Source organism: Nicotiana tabacum, chromosome 1 (assembly GCF_000715075.1).
Source record: "Nicotiana tabacum cultivar K326 chromosome 1, ASM71507v2, whole genome shotgun sequence".
Classification (NCBI taxonomy): Eukaryota; Viridiplantae; Streptophyta; class Magnoliopsida; order Solanales; family Solanaceae; genus Nicotiana; species Nicotiana tabacum.
In genome coordinates, this window is record NC_134080.1 from 182,672,508 (window position 1) to 182,685,110 (window position 12,603).

Consider the following 12,603-nt stretch of genomic DNA (forward strand, 5'->3'; position numbering starts at 1 on the left):
AACGATCTGACTCTAATGGCAAAAGCTAATATAAAATCTAGCGTGTCTATCCATAGATGCCTTAATTATTTTTTTGAATTATATGATCATAAAATTAATTACTCCAAGTCAAAAATCATCTTCTCTAAAAATTGCACAGATCATATAAAAATGATATTACCAATATCTTTAATATGAAAGTCAGTAATACTTTTGAAAGATGTCTTGGTTTTTCAATCCTTGATAAAAAGCCTAAGACAACTGACTTTTAATATATTATAGACAATATGCGCACTAGATCCGATAATTGGAAGATAAACTGTTTGAATATTGCTGGTTGAACTATTCTGGCTACAAGTACTTTAAACAGTATACCAAATCATGCAATGCAATATAACCTCTTCCCGACAAAAATCAACAATCTTATTGATAAAATCCATATGGATTTTATATGGGGCTCCACCAAAGATAGGAAGAAACTCCACCTGCTAAATTGGGATACAATCACTAAGAGCAAAGCCAATGGTGGTCTAGATGTAAGGAAAGATAAGTCTAAAAAGATGGCTCTTCTAACAAGTCTTACTTGGAGAATGTTAAATTATCTAATTTTCTATGATCTGTATTATTAATTAATAGATATTCCAATAAGTCCTTAAAAACAATACCTCATTTATTGTAATAACCCGACCGGTCATTTTAAGAGTAATAGCCCCGATCCCCTATTAATTGCTTCCCATGTATCCTTTTCTGCTTATATAACTTGTGGGGAGGTTTTGTTTTTGGTTTCAGAGTGTTTTGGGATACTTAGTCCCTAAAACGGAAGCTTAAGTCTTAGTTTTTTACCATAGTCGGAACTGGATGAAGACAACTCCAGAATGGAGTTCCGTCATTTACATTAGCTCCATTGGATGATTTTAGACTTGAGAATATGTCCGAACTGTGAATTGGAGATCTGTAGTTGATTTAGGTTTGAAATGGCGAAAGTCGAATTTTTGAAAATTTTGATTGAAAGTGAACTTTTTGATATAGGGGTCGGACCCCGATTTCAGAAGTTGGAGTAGGTCCATAATGTTGAATATGACTTGTGTGTAATATTTTTGGTCAATCGGACGTGGTTTGATAGGTTTCAGCATCGATTGTAGAAAATTTGAAGTTTCAAGTTCATTAAGCTTGGGATGGAGGGTGATTCATGTTTTTGTTGTTATTCGATGTATTTTGAGGGCTCGACTAAGTTCGTATGGTATTTTAGGACTTGTAGGTATGTTGGCCTTGGGTTGATTTTGAGTGGTTAACGGGTCATTTTGGACTTAGGAAAGATTGTAGGTTTTTCTGAAGTTCCAGTTCTAGTTTCCTTCTTCATGTTCGCGAGGGAAGTCCTACATTCGCAAAGAAGAGCTGGAGGTAGGAAGGGAATCGCTTCGCGTTCTCGAAGTGGGGGCCACATTCGCGAAGGTTGGTTCAAGTAGTGCATCGCGAACGCATGGAGGGCATCGCGTTCCTATAGAAGAAGTGGAGCAGCTGGGACCCAAGGCTTTGTTCTACGCGTTCACGTAGTAGAGATCGCATTTGCGAAGAAGTGGGAAGTGGAAGGTATGCCTTCGCGAGAGGTCACTCGCAATTGCGAAAGAGGGATTTTGGTCAGTGAAATTTTGTTATACGCGAACGAGAGGGTGTGGCCACTTTCGTGAAGAAGGAATGCCTGGGCAGTATTAAAATGTAACGACCCGACCGGTCATTTTGCTTTCTAGAACCCTATTCCTCTAAATGAGACACTGATTTATGATTTGCAGGTATTGCTGGTTCGGGAGTTGGAAGAGTTTGGGTTGAAATCGGAACACTTGGTTCTTTAAGATTAGCTTAAAAGGCTAAGTTTGACTTCGTTTAATAGTTTGAGTAAACGACCTCGGAATCGAGATTTGATGGTTCCAATAGGTTCGTATGATGAATTCATACTTGGATGTATGTTCGGATTAGGTTTTGGGTGACCTAGGAGCATTTCGGCGCCTCATAATGAAAGTTGGTTCTTTGAAGGTTTTTGAAGTTTATTAAATTTGGTTAGGAGTAGGTTTTGGTGATATCTAGGTCCAAATGGAATTTGCAGACAGGGAATAGTTCACTAATGTCATTTAAGACTTGCACGCAAAATTTAATGTCAATCCGAGTTGTCTAAGTACGATTCGACGTGTTCGGAGTGATTTAGAAACTCGAAGTTCAAAGTTTGATCCAATTTGATTTTGGGGTGTGATTCTTGGATTTGTTGTTCTTTTACGCATTTCAATAGTCTGAGTAGGTCCGTATTATGATTATAGACTTGTTGGTGCCTTTGGACGGGATTCCGAGAGGCTCGAGTGAGTTTTGGACCCCAAGAAACCAGAAATCCTAATTCCGGTTTCCATCTTCGCGAACGCGAGGAGGTTGTCGTGTTCGTGTAGAAGGAGTTAGGACTAGGGGGAAATGTGCTACGCATTCGTAAAGGTCTAGGGCCAGTGACCTTCACCTTCGTGTGAGGCGACTCACATTCACGTAGGGGTAGCTGGGATGGGCTAGGGCCGCTTTGTTCTTCGTGTTCGCGAAGCAACCCCTCGCGTTCTCGAAAGGTAGGCCAAGCCAGCGCGTTCGCGAGACCTTGGTCGCGTTCGCAATGTAGAGTCTCCAGGGGGTTTTAGCCATTTGCCTTCGCGAACGCGAGGCCCCTTTCGCATTCGCAAATAAGGGGGCAGTTGGGTAGTGAGTTTTAGAAACGGGACTTCGGCATTTATGGGGTCATTTATTTCACTCGTAGGACGATTTGAGAGCTTTTAAGGAGGGGATTTCGACCAAGCTTTGTGAGGTAAGTAATTTCTACCAAATGTGAGTTAAATACTTCGATTATGGGTAGATTAACATGTAAAAATTAGTGAAAAACAAGGGTCTATAGGAAAACCTAGGTGTTTGATTAAAACAAGATTTGACCACGAAATTGATTATGAAACGTAGTGAAAATCGTATATTTATGTTCCTAAGGTTATGGGTAACAACTTTCTACAAAAAATTTCGGAATCCGAGCATGTGGTTCTGGGGGTGAATTTTAGGAATCTTGCAATTGGGTTGCGTAATCACTTTAATGGTTGAAATATGAAATTTTGAGCATATATTGATTAGTTTATGTAATGTTTGACTAGTTTCGAGTTGTTTGGCGTCAAATTTGGAGGTTTGAGTGCGTTCTTGAATTGAGAAGTAGGCTTCGAGATGAGGTAGTCACCTTTCTAACCTTGTAAGAGGGAATTAACTCCATAGGTGACAAACGTGTGTACCTATTTGTGGGGGTTATGTACGTACGAGGTGGTGAGAGTCCGAACATAGCTACTAATATGCTATTGTCCGGGTAGTTTAGGACCCATATCATGCCTTATTTGAGACGTTTGCGCCCTTACTTGCTAAGTTGATTACTTGAGTCAAATCGGAAATTTCAGGAAAGAAGTGTAAGAGGATAAATTCACATATTTGAAGATTTAACGGAATGCTTGACTATAAATGTAAAATTTGTGTTTTCTTTGAAAATAATTGCTATTTGTGGATCGGGCCGAGCGCCTCGATAGTAAATAGATGCATCTATGGTTCGCGTCATTCAACCCTCCGGCAGTGCACAATTTGATATTATGTTGGACCGGACCATACGACCTCAGCATAATTTGCGCATGTTGATATTTGAAACTCTCCGTGATTTATACTACTTAAATGTCTTGAAATGTGAGTTGGTAAATGATGTGACTAAAATTGAAAATATATTTGTGAAAGTAGAACTTATCACTTCCTATTATTGAGCTTTCAGTATTGTTCATGATATCCATGCTTAGCCTAACACTTTAATTATATTATTGTTAGCCCATAGTAAGTGTCTAAGTCGACCCCTCGCCACTACTTCTTCAAGGTTAGAGTGGATACTTACTGGGAACATATTGTTTATGTACTCATACTACGTTTTTGTTCTTAATTGTACAGGATCTGAGGTAGGTGCATCTAGTTACCCGCCCGACGTGCATACTTGATCTTGGTTCGAGACTTCACGGTGAGCTACCCCCCTTTCGAGTCGTTCAGCAGCATGCCGGAGTTTCTCTTTTGCTTGTATCTGTCTATTCTATTTCAGGCAGTAGGATAGTCATCTTTTGTATATTCTACTAGTTGCCCACACACTTGTGACACTAGATCTTGGCACATATTAGTAGACATTGATTTTTGGGGTTGTATTTCTACAGTTATGATTCCCTTTAGTTTGTTTCCATTTTTGATTCCTTTAAAAATCTGTTATTTATCAAATGTTTAGTTAGTTGTTGGAATCACTTAATAAAAATGAGAAATCACTAAATTGTTCATTGTTGGCTTGTCTAGCAACAGTGCTGGACGCCATCATGGCCTGACATGGAGTTGGGTCGTGACATAAACATTTCAAAATCGAGGGTTTGGCCATTTTTTTCAAAACTTGAGATAGAGTGCTTGGATTTGGACGAGATTTTGAGGGACTTTCAGAGACATCGATTATGTAATGATTCTACACTTGATTTTGGTTATATTCCACTAATCTATCATTAAATTCGGAATTGGGTTGAAAATTTATGGAATAATGGGAGAAGTTCTTCAACTAAGATTTTGGGTTTTGATTGGGATTTTGATATCGGATTTGGATAATATTGGTACGAGTGAACTCGTAAGCGAATGGGTGTTTATATTTTGTGACTTTTACCCGGTTTCGATATGTGGGCCTTGGTCGATTTTTTGGGATGATTTTCTAATTTCTCGCTTGATTTCATTAATTAGATTAGTTTCTTATAGTTATATTTATGGTGTGTAATTGCTTTAGGCTAGATTTGGGGCATTCAGAGTCGGATATTCATGGAAAAGGCATTGTTATCGATTAATTGAGCTTGGTTCGAGGTAAGTGATTTGCCTAACCTTATGTGGGGGAACTCCCCTTAGGATTTGGTACTATTGTGATATGTGGGCACTATGTACGTGAGGTGATGAGTGAGTACACGGGCTATTTGTTGTAAAACTCCAATTTTCATTGAGTAATAACCTATTTGTTCTTAATTGAGTTATATCAGCATGTGTAGTTATCCTCTTTAGCTTAGTATAGCATGTCTACGTGTCTTAAATGCTTGACTGAACTCTGTGCAGCATGCTTAATGAATTTCCTGCTTTCTTCCTTCACTTGTACTTAGTCTAAACTATAGGATTTCTTGTTGTAACTTGTCATTTGTAATTGATTGCGCTGTGTATTTACTTTGGGACTACGGGACGGTATCCCGGGAGATCCCCCTGCATATTTACTTTGGGACTACGGGACGGTATCCCGGGAGATCCCCCTACATATTTACTTTCGGACTACAGGACGGTATCTCTGGAGATCCCCCTTGTAGACATGTGATTTTTTACCCTCTCCAAGAGTTTTTATATTTTAGCATGTAAATATTTAATTTAGGCCTAATATCGTTATTTCAACTAATTTTGACTCTTTCACTTTATTTTATTACAAGAAAATAAAAATTACAAAAAAATAGTTTCATTAATGTTTTGTAGTCATTTTTAATCTTGAAAAATACCAGAAATAGTTTTGTATTAACGGTCAGCCTTATTTTAATAGTTATTTTACTTAAGTAGGATTAATTAATAAATGAGATTGTATTTTTAGTCCCGTTTGAGGAGAAAGAATAAACTTGGGCTCGAGCAACCCATTTTTAGGCCTAATTTTGGACCTACCCCATAATTCCCAAGCCCATAATTCCTACGCACATACCCCTTAACCTAAAAAAAATCCTATATAAGCCTAGACCCTAGACCTACATAAGAAAAAAACGAAAAAAAGACCTAAGGAAAAAAGCTGGCAAGCGCCGCAATACAAGGACCCACCCCCTAAATCCCATCTTCTTAATCCCCCTTTCGTCGATGTTGCTTCTTCTCCACCCTTTTCACTGACCTTCAAATAGCAGCTCCACCATGCTGTTCACCATCACGCCGCTGCCAGCAACCAATCCAAACGGATCAACGGCTTAGTTCCCTCACCTCCCATTAACACATACACATACAATAACAAAAGAACACAAAAAAAAAGAGTGTGTGAAACACCAGAAAATCGAAATGAAACATAAGTTTCAATCATCTTCTTTCTGATTTCTATTTCTGTTTTATTATGGAATTCTTTTGAGTTTTCGCTGTTTCGAGCTCGACTAAAACCATCATCCGCTCGAGGTCTCGTTTGAGGTTTGGAGCTCATTTGTGAGATCTGTTCAGAGGCAAGTATTGAAGTTTCGAGTTCGTCGAGGTCCGGTATCGACGAGTCGACGGGAAACAGATTGATTCACTGTTTTCAGTTCTTTAATCAGGTAATTATCAAGTACCAGTTATTTTTTGCTATTAGTATTTTCGTCTCTGTTTTGGTTGTTGTGGAAGAAGCGAGAAAGGAAACTTCAGAAACTAGGCAAGATTTCCTAAAGTTTTGGCGTATGTTCTCTCTTGGATTTTGGATGTAAAGCTTAATTAGTATTTCAATCTCTGTTGTGAAAGTTCTCTGACTTATGCTGTAATGTAATTGGGCAGTAAAAATGGAATCTCTCAAATTTTTATTAATAGGAATTAAATGGACCCGGATAGAGTGTAATTATTAAAGTGTAATTATTGTTTGATTTGTTAATTATAAGTTAAATAGATTTTTCTTGTTAGTAGGAAATAAATCAATATTTATAAATACTAGTAGTGTGCTTTTTGGCGCAATTAATAATAAATCATCGTGACTACGGGTATGGTTCCCATGGCGTGGTTGTGATACTTAATCTCAAAATTAGTGTTAAATAGGAATATTCGTAGTTCATGTAGTTGAATACTTTCCTCTTAATAAAATTGAGGCGTGCCACGCCAAACAAAATTTATAATCCATAGCCCTCATAAGATTAGATTCAAGAACTAAATTTTATAGGAAAAAGTTTGAGGTGTGCCGTACCAAATAAAATCCCTAAGTCCATGGCCCTCATAAAACTAGCTAGCTTTTATAGAAAAATCGAGGTGCGCCATCAATTGAATTTTCCATGGCCCTCGCAAACGTTGTTATTAATTTGAACCTTCGTAATTGCTTTAGGTGCGTTATTTACATGTTTGGACCTAATGTGCTAAATGTTGCTTTTTACCGCTTTGATATTATCTGAACTGTATATAAACTGCTACGAAACCCCTCTCTTCTAATCTTCTGAGAAGTGCACGCTGGCGTGACTTCTTTCTGTTAGTGTCATATCCTAATTAGAACGAGGTTCGAACAAGTTGCAAAGTCGGATGATCTTTTGGTTACCGGTACGCTGCCCCCCTTGGCTCGAGTTGTCCGCTCGGGTAAGCCAGGTCTAGAACAATACACCCAGATCTTAAACCTAGAATAACTCAGCCTCATGCCAGATCCCTAGTAGGAACTCTTGTTTGCATCATGTGCATTTGACTTTGGGGACTCAACACAGGGGTTGGGTCCGTCTAGGACAAGTGTACCCAAAAAACAAAAGACTATCCTGTTGCATCCTATATGCTACATGTTGTATTTTTTCAAGGGTAAAAGGGTCATTTGCCAGACCAATGATGCTGAGGGTAAATAAGAAAGAAAAGAGGGTAAAGTGTGAAAATAAAACAAGTAAGGCCCATTTATGTTTTTCTCTCACTTTTGTTTAAGAAAAAGAAAAAAAGTATGAATAATCCAAAAAGATTTTGCACTTTCCCCATCATTTTTTTCAAAAAAATAAAAGAGAAAATAAAATCCAAAAAAAGTTTACATGTTTCATAATTTTTCAAAACAAAGACAAAAAAAAATATTTTCTCTGGATTAGTTGTTTTTTTTAATTCTCGTCGTATCCAATCTGCCCGAACTACGCATACCTGATTCTCGTCTTTTGGGGCGTGATGCATAGGCAACCCACATAGGTGTCCGGTCTTCCTAGTGAGTTTAGGTTCTTGCCTTCACGGGGTCTTAGCTAAATCTTGCATTTTTAGCCACTTTTAGCCACATAGGTTAATTTTAGAAAAATGGTCACAACCATGTCTTGCATGTGTCTAGTAGGGAATGTTATTGTCTCACATAGCGTTGGTTTAAGTTTTCTCATACAGGTGTGGATGTACTTACCGGAGTTTGAGCATGACAGATACACCAGGATCACTGCATTCATAAGCTGCTCGACGAGCCATTTTATATTTTTAAGTCAATTGTTCATGTTTTATTTTCTAGTCTTGTATAGTAGTATCCAGTCTTTTAGGTGATGTTAGAGTTTGTAATAGTCTAGTTATGTTTTCTGAGTCTTTTGTTATTGTATTTTTTGCGGTTTTATATTTCCGTTATAAGTTTTCTTTAGAATACTAATTCTAGAAATGAAAAAAAAATTATTTGAAGTTGTTTTTCCTTTAGGCAATTAATATCAAAATAAAAATTACTTTTATATTTCCTTTAGTAATTAAGACTAAAAATTCAAAAAAAAAAAAAGAGAATTTTCCTGTGGTACCTGTTTAAAAATTTTCTTTAAGATATTAATTCCAAAAATCCAAAAAGATTTTCTTTTGAGGTTATTCTTTGGGAAATTAATGAAAAATGAATGAAAAAAAATTGTTTTTATTTTACAAGAACTTTATGACATTGTACATAGAGGAAAAAAGATATGCTTTACCTTTGGTTTATCTTCAGGGTTTCTCCCTTAGGTAATCAAACTGAAATCCAAAAAATATTTTTTTTTATCTTTTTCATTTCTTACTTAGGAATCTTTCTTTCAGGATATCAAATGAAAATTCAAAAAAAAAAAATTGGTTTATTCTTTAGATTTCCTTCCTAAAAAAAGAATCAAAAATATTTTTCTCTTCTAGGGTTTTCCCTAAATAATTCCCATAGTGTATTTGTTTCGAAAAAGGGAAAAAATATATGATCGTTAAGCTTGAGTTTAGAATAGGTTATAGAACATTAAGTCTAGAAAATTCAAAAAAAAAGAAGAGAGTTTTGCTTCTTTTATTTCTCTTTTCTTATAAGAATAGTCCTTAAGGTAAAAAAGGAAGAAAAAGAGAACGTTAGTTTGTTTACTATATTCCCGATCTTCCAGAACTACGCAAGATCTGATTCATGCGGCGTCATGATACGTAGGCAACCTACATATGGTTCGATCGAATCATTTTTTATTTATTAAAAGAAAAAAAAGAAAAAAGAAAGAGATGAAATCATGGGATGTGAGAAATGAGAGGGAAGAAAAGAGCGATAATCAAAAAGAAAAAAAAAGGAAAGAAAATGAGCGAGCAAAGAAAAGAAAAGAGAAGATTCAAATGGACAAATTGGGATGATGCCAAGTGACCTTGTGACCCTCGAAGTCATTCTTGAACTGTTAATTGTTGCTAGGTGCATTGCACGAAATGTGATATTTTTAGTTGTTAAATGCCCTAACGCTAACATGATGACTTCATTTTGTTCCTCTTTGTTCTCCTTATTATAGCAGAAGGGTGGTTGGTTTGTGGTTCTTAAGGTAACTCGTCCATACAATACAAGGTCAAAGGGCAAGGTAGCAATGGCTAGCAAAAACTTGGGCACAAGAGTTGTTGACCCGTCAAGGGAGTTTGTGGAGTCGGAGTCTGAATTAAAAGAGGAGGTCCATAGGGTGAAACAACAAATGGAAGAAATGTATTAGTCTTGGATCAGGGGGCATCCTCCACCTTTATTCCCCACTAACTACACTGAAAACCCTGCAACTATCCCACCACTGTCACAAATCCAGATTCCCACTGTTGATAATATCTCCCCACGACCTTTTCACACTCTACCCGCCAAAATCACCTTATATCCCGCTCCTTTGGCCCCCATGCTCTTGCAGCTCCTCCACCAGCTATTTTTTCACGATCCTCTAACGAGAGTGTGTTCAAAGTCCCCGATGCCCAACATTGTGCTCCAAAACCAACTTTCAAAGTCTCAGATTCATACTCTCACGCTCCTCATTTTGAGCATCCCGGTAAAACTGAAAAGCCTGCTAAGATAGTGGAGCAAGATGAGATATCCAGGAAGGTGAAAATCTTAGAGCAGTCTTTAAGAAACATGAAAGGGATAGGGAGCCAGATGAGCGTGGATTACAATGACTTGTGCTTGTTTCCTGACGTCCAACTGCCTGATAGGTTTAAGATGCCAAAGTTTGATTTATATGACAGACATGGAGATCCCGTGGCCCATTTGAGAGGCTACTACAATAAGATGAGAGGTGCCGGTGGGAAAGACAAATTATTGATGGCGTATTTCAGTCAAACCCTAAGTGGGGCAGCTCTGGAGTGGTACACCCGCCAAGATGCTAGTAGGTGGTGCACCTGGGATGATATGGCTCAAGCCTTTGCCAAGCACTTTCAGTACAATATAGAAATTGTCCCGGATCGCATGTCCCTCACCAATATGGAAAAGAAGCCTACTGAAAACTTTAGGGAATATGGGCTCAAATGGAGAGAGAAAGCTGCTAGAGTCAATCCCCCAATGGAAGAAAAAGAGATGGTCGAGTACTTTCTCCAAGCTCAAGAGCCAACTTACTTTGGGCATTTGATCACGGCTGTGGGTAGGCCTTTTAATGATGTGGTAAAAATGGGAGAAATAGTAGAAGATGGGTTGAAGTCAACCAAGATCATGAGCTATTCTGCTTTAAAAGCAACAACACAAGCAATTTTGAACGACATAGGAAGCTTGCTGGGTCAGAAGGAACATGATGATGTGGCCATGGTTGTTTCATAGTCACGACATGGACCAAAGGGCCGCCTCACCCATATACCCAGCCTCAACTCCAACCCCAAACCTATCCCCGAGCTCCACATAATCCACCTTAGTATTATCCTCCGAACAATGTCCGGTCATTTGTCCAACCACCAGGTCACTCCCTATGGCAAGCACCAGTACCGCATAATGTATTCTTGCCTTCACAACATTTTCGAGCACCCAACAACCCTAGGAAACAGGGGCAGGGAAGAGAACAAAGACAAAGAAATAGTTTCATGCCAATTAGGGAGTCCTACACAAGCTTGTTTGAAAAGTTAAAGCATTCTGGCCTGATTGAGCCGCTCCTCGGCTATACTCCAGACCCATATGCAAATGGCTTTGATCCTACTGTACGATGCATGTACCACTCTAATGTACAAGGGCATAGCATTGAAGATTGTCGTTCTTTGAAAAGGAAAATAGAAAGAATGATTCAATAAGGGGTAATTATGATCAATAACAATGATAGGGAGCAGCGAATCCTCTCGGGAACTTGCTGACTGAAGTTAATGATATTGAAATTGTTAATGGTTTTGGCAATGTTGATGTAAAACCCAGTGGCTAAGATGTCGTGCTTGGTAATTGGAAAGACGCTCCATCTCTTGGCTAGCTGGAGAGGAGTCTTAGTGGTTTATTTTGTTGTTATTTCTGTTGTCCGGGTTATTTTCAGGGTTGTAATCCGGATATTGTCTTGTGTTTCAAACCCTTCTATCCTTTTATTTTGCCTAGTTTGTTTTTTCGTAGTAACTCGTTTAGTGTTGTGTAGGTTTGTTCCAGGGTTGTAACCCCAGTTTATTTAACTTGTTTTGTTGTTCAAACTCTTTCACCATTTGTCTAATGTAATTTTCTGTTTTCTAATATTTCTAGTCATTTTTTGATTAGTTCTCTTTTATTTTATAATTCCTTTATGGCTGGCTCTAGTGACATGATATGCACACATAATTCCAAGCCTGGTCTTAAAGTTAGTTTAATCATGAAGCAATGAAACAATTTTGAAGATGATAGGGATATTTGAGGGAAATAAGTAAAGGAATTTTGAGATCACTTCAAGCCCGAATTGTGTGAAACTGGGGAAGATAGAACACAAAGAAACCTTATTGAAATGCATCATGCCACATCGGGTTGAAGCTAAAGGCAAGTTTGCCCCAAATTGGCAGGGGTCGTTCATGGTAACGAGAGTGTTGTCCAATGGCCCTTTGTATTTAACAAATGTTGAAGGCAAATGTGTGGATATGGCTATTGTGAACACCTAATTTTTGACAACATTTAATTTTTTTATCACTTCTTTTATGTAAATATTTTAGGGGGTTTTAACCTACTATTATTTTAGATTTATTACACTTTTTATTATAGGATAAAAATACCAAAAAAAATAAAAGCTGAATTATCACTATTAATATTTTTATTATTATTTTTTGTTTTTTTTATATAAAAAAATCCGAAAATATTTTTTTAAAAACAAAAGATAATAATTTCGGGAATGATTTAAAAAAATAAGAAAAAGGGAAGTATTGAATAAAAAAAATATATAAGTAAAAATAGGTGGAATTCTCTTTTAAAAAAAGTAAAAGAATGTAGAAAATTTAAAAAAATAAAAAGTTTTGTGGAAATTTTTAAAAAATTAAAAAGTAAAAGAAGGTTGGAATTAAAAAATAAACATAAAGGTATCTGAAAATTTAAAAAATTTAAAGTAATTGAAAGTAGCATTTTTGAAAGAAAAAGAAAAGATAGTGGTTTGTTTTTTTTAAAGAAAAGTTAAATAAAGTGAGATTCTCTTTTAAAAAAATAAAAAGTGGGATTTTAAATAAGATAAAGTAATTAAAGTTGGAATTTTAAAAATAAAAGTAAATAAAGGTGGGATTTCT

The 12,603-nt window shown here is 37.0% G+C and overlaps 1 long non-coding RNA gene across 1 annotated transcript; it reads left to right on the plus strand.

The window, feature by feature from the left end:
• The first annotated feature begins 5,820 nt into the window (after positions 1-5,820).
• On the plus strand, positions 5,821-8,370 carry LOC107793119 (uncharacterized). The gene is made up of 2 exons (XR_001649645.2): positions 5,821-6,338; positions 8,092-8,370. It is a non-coding gene; the product is annotated as an uncharacterized LOC107793119 (long non-coding RNA).
• Positions 8,371-12,603: the final 4,233 nt, after the last annotated feature.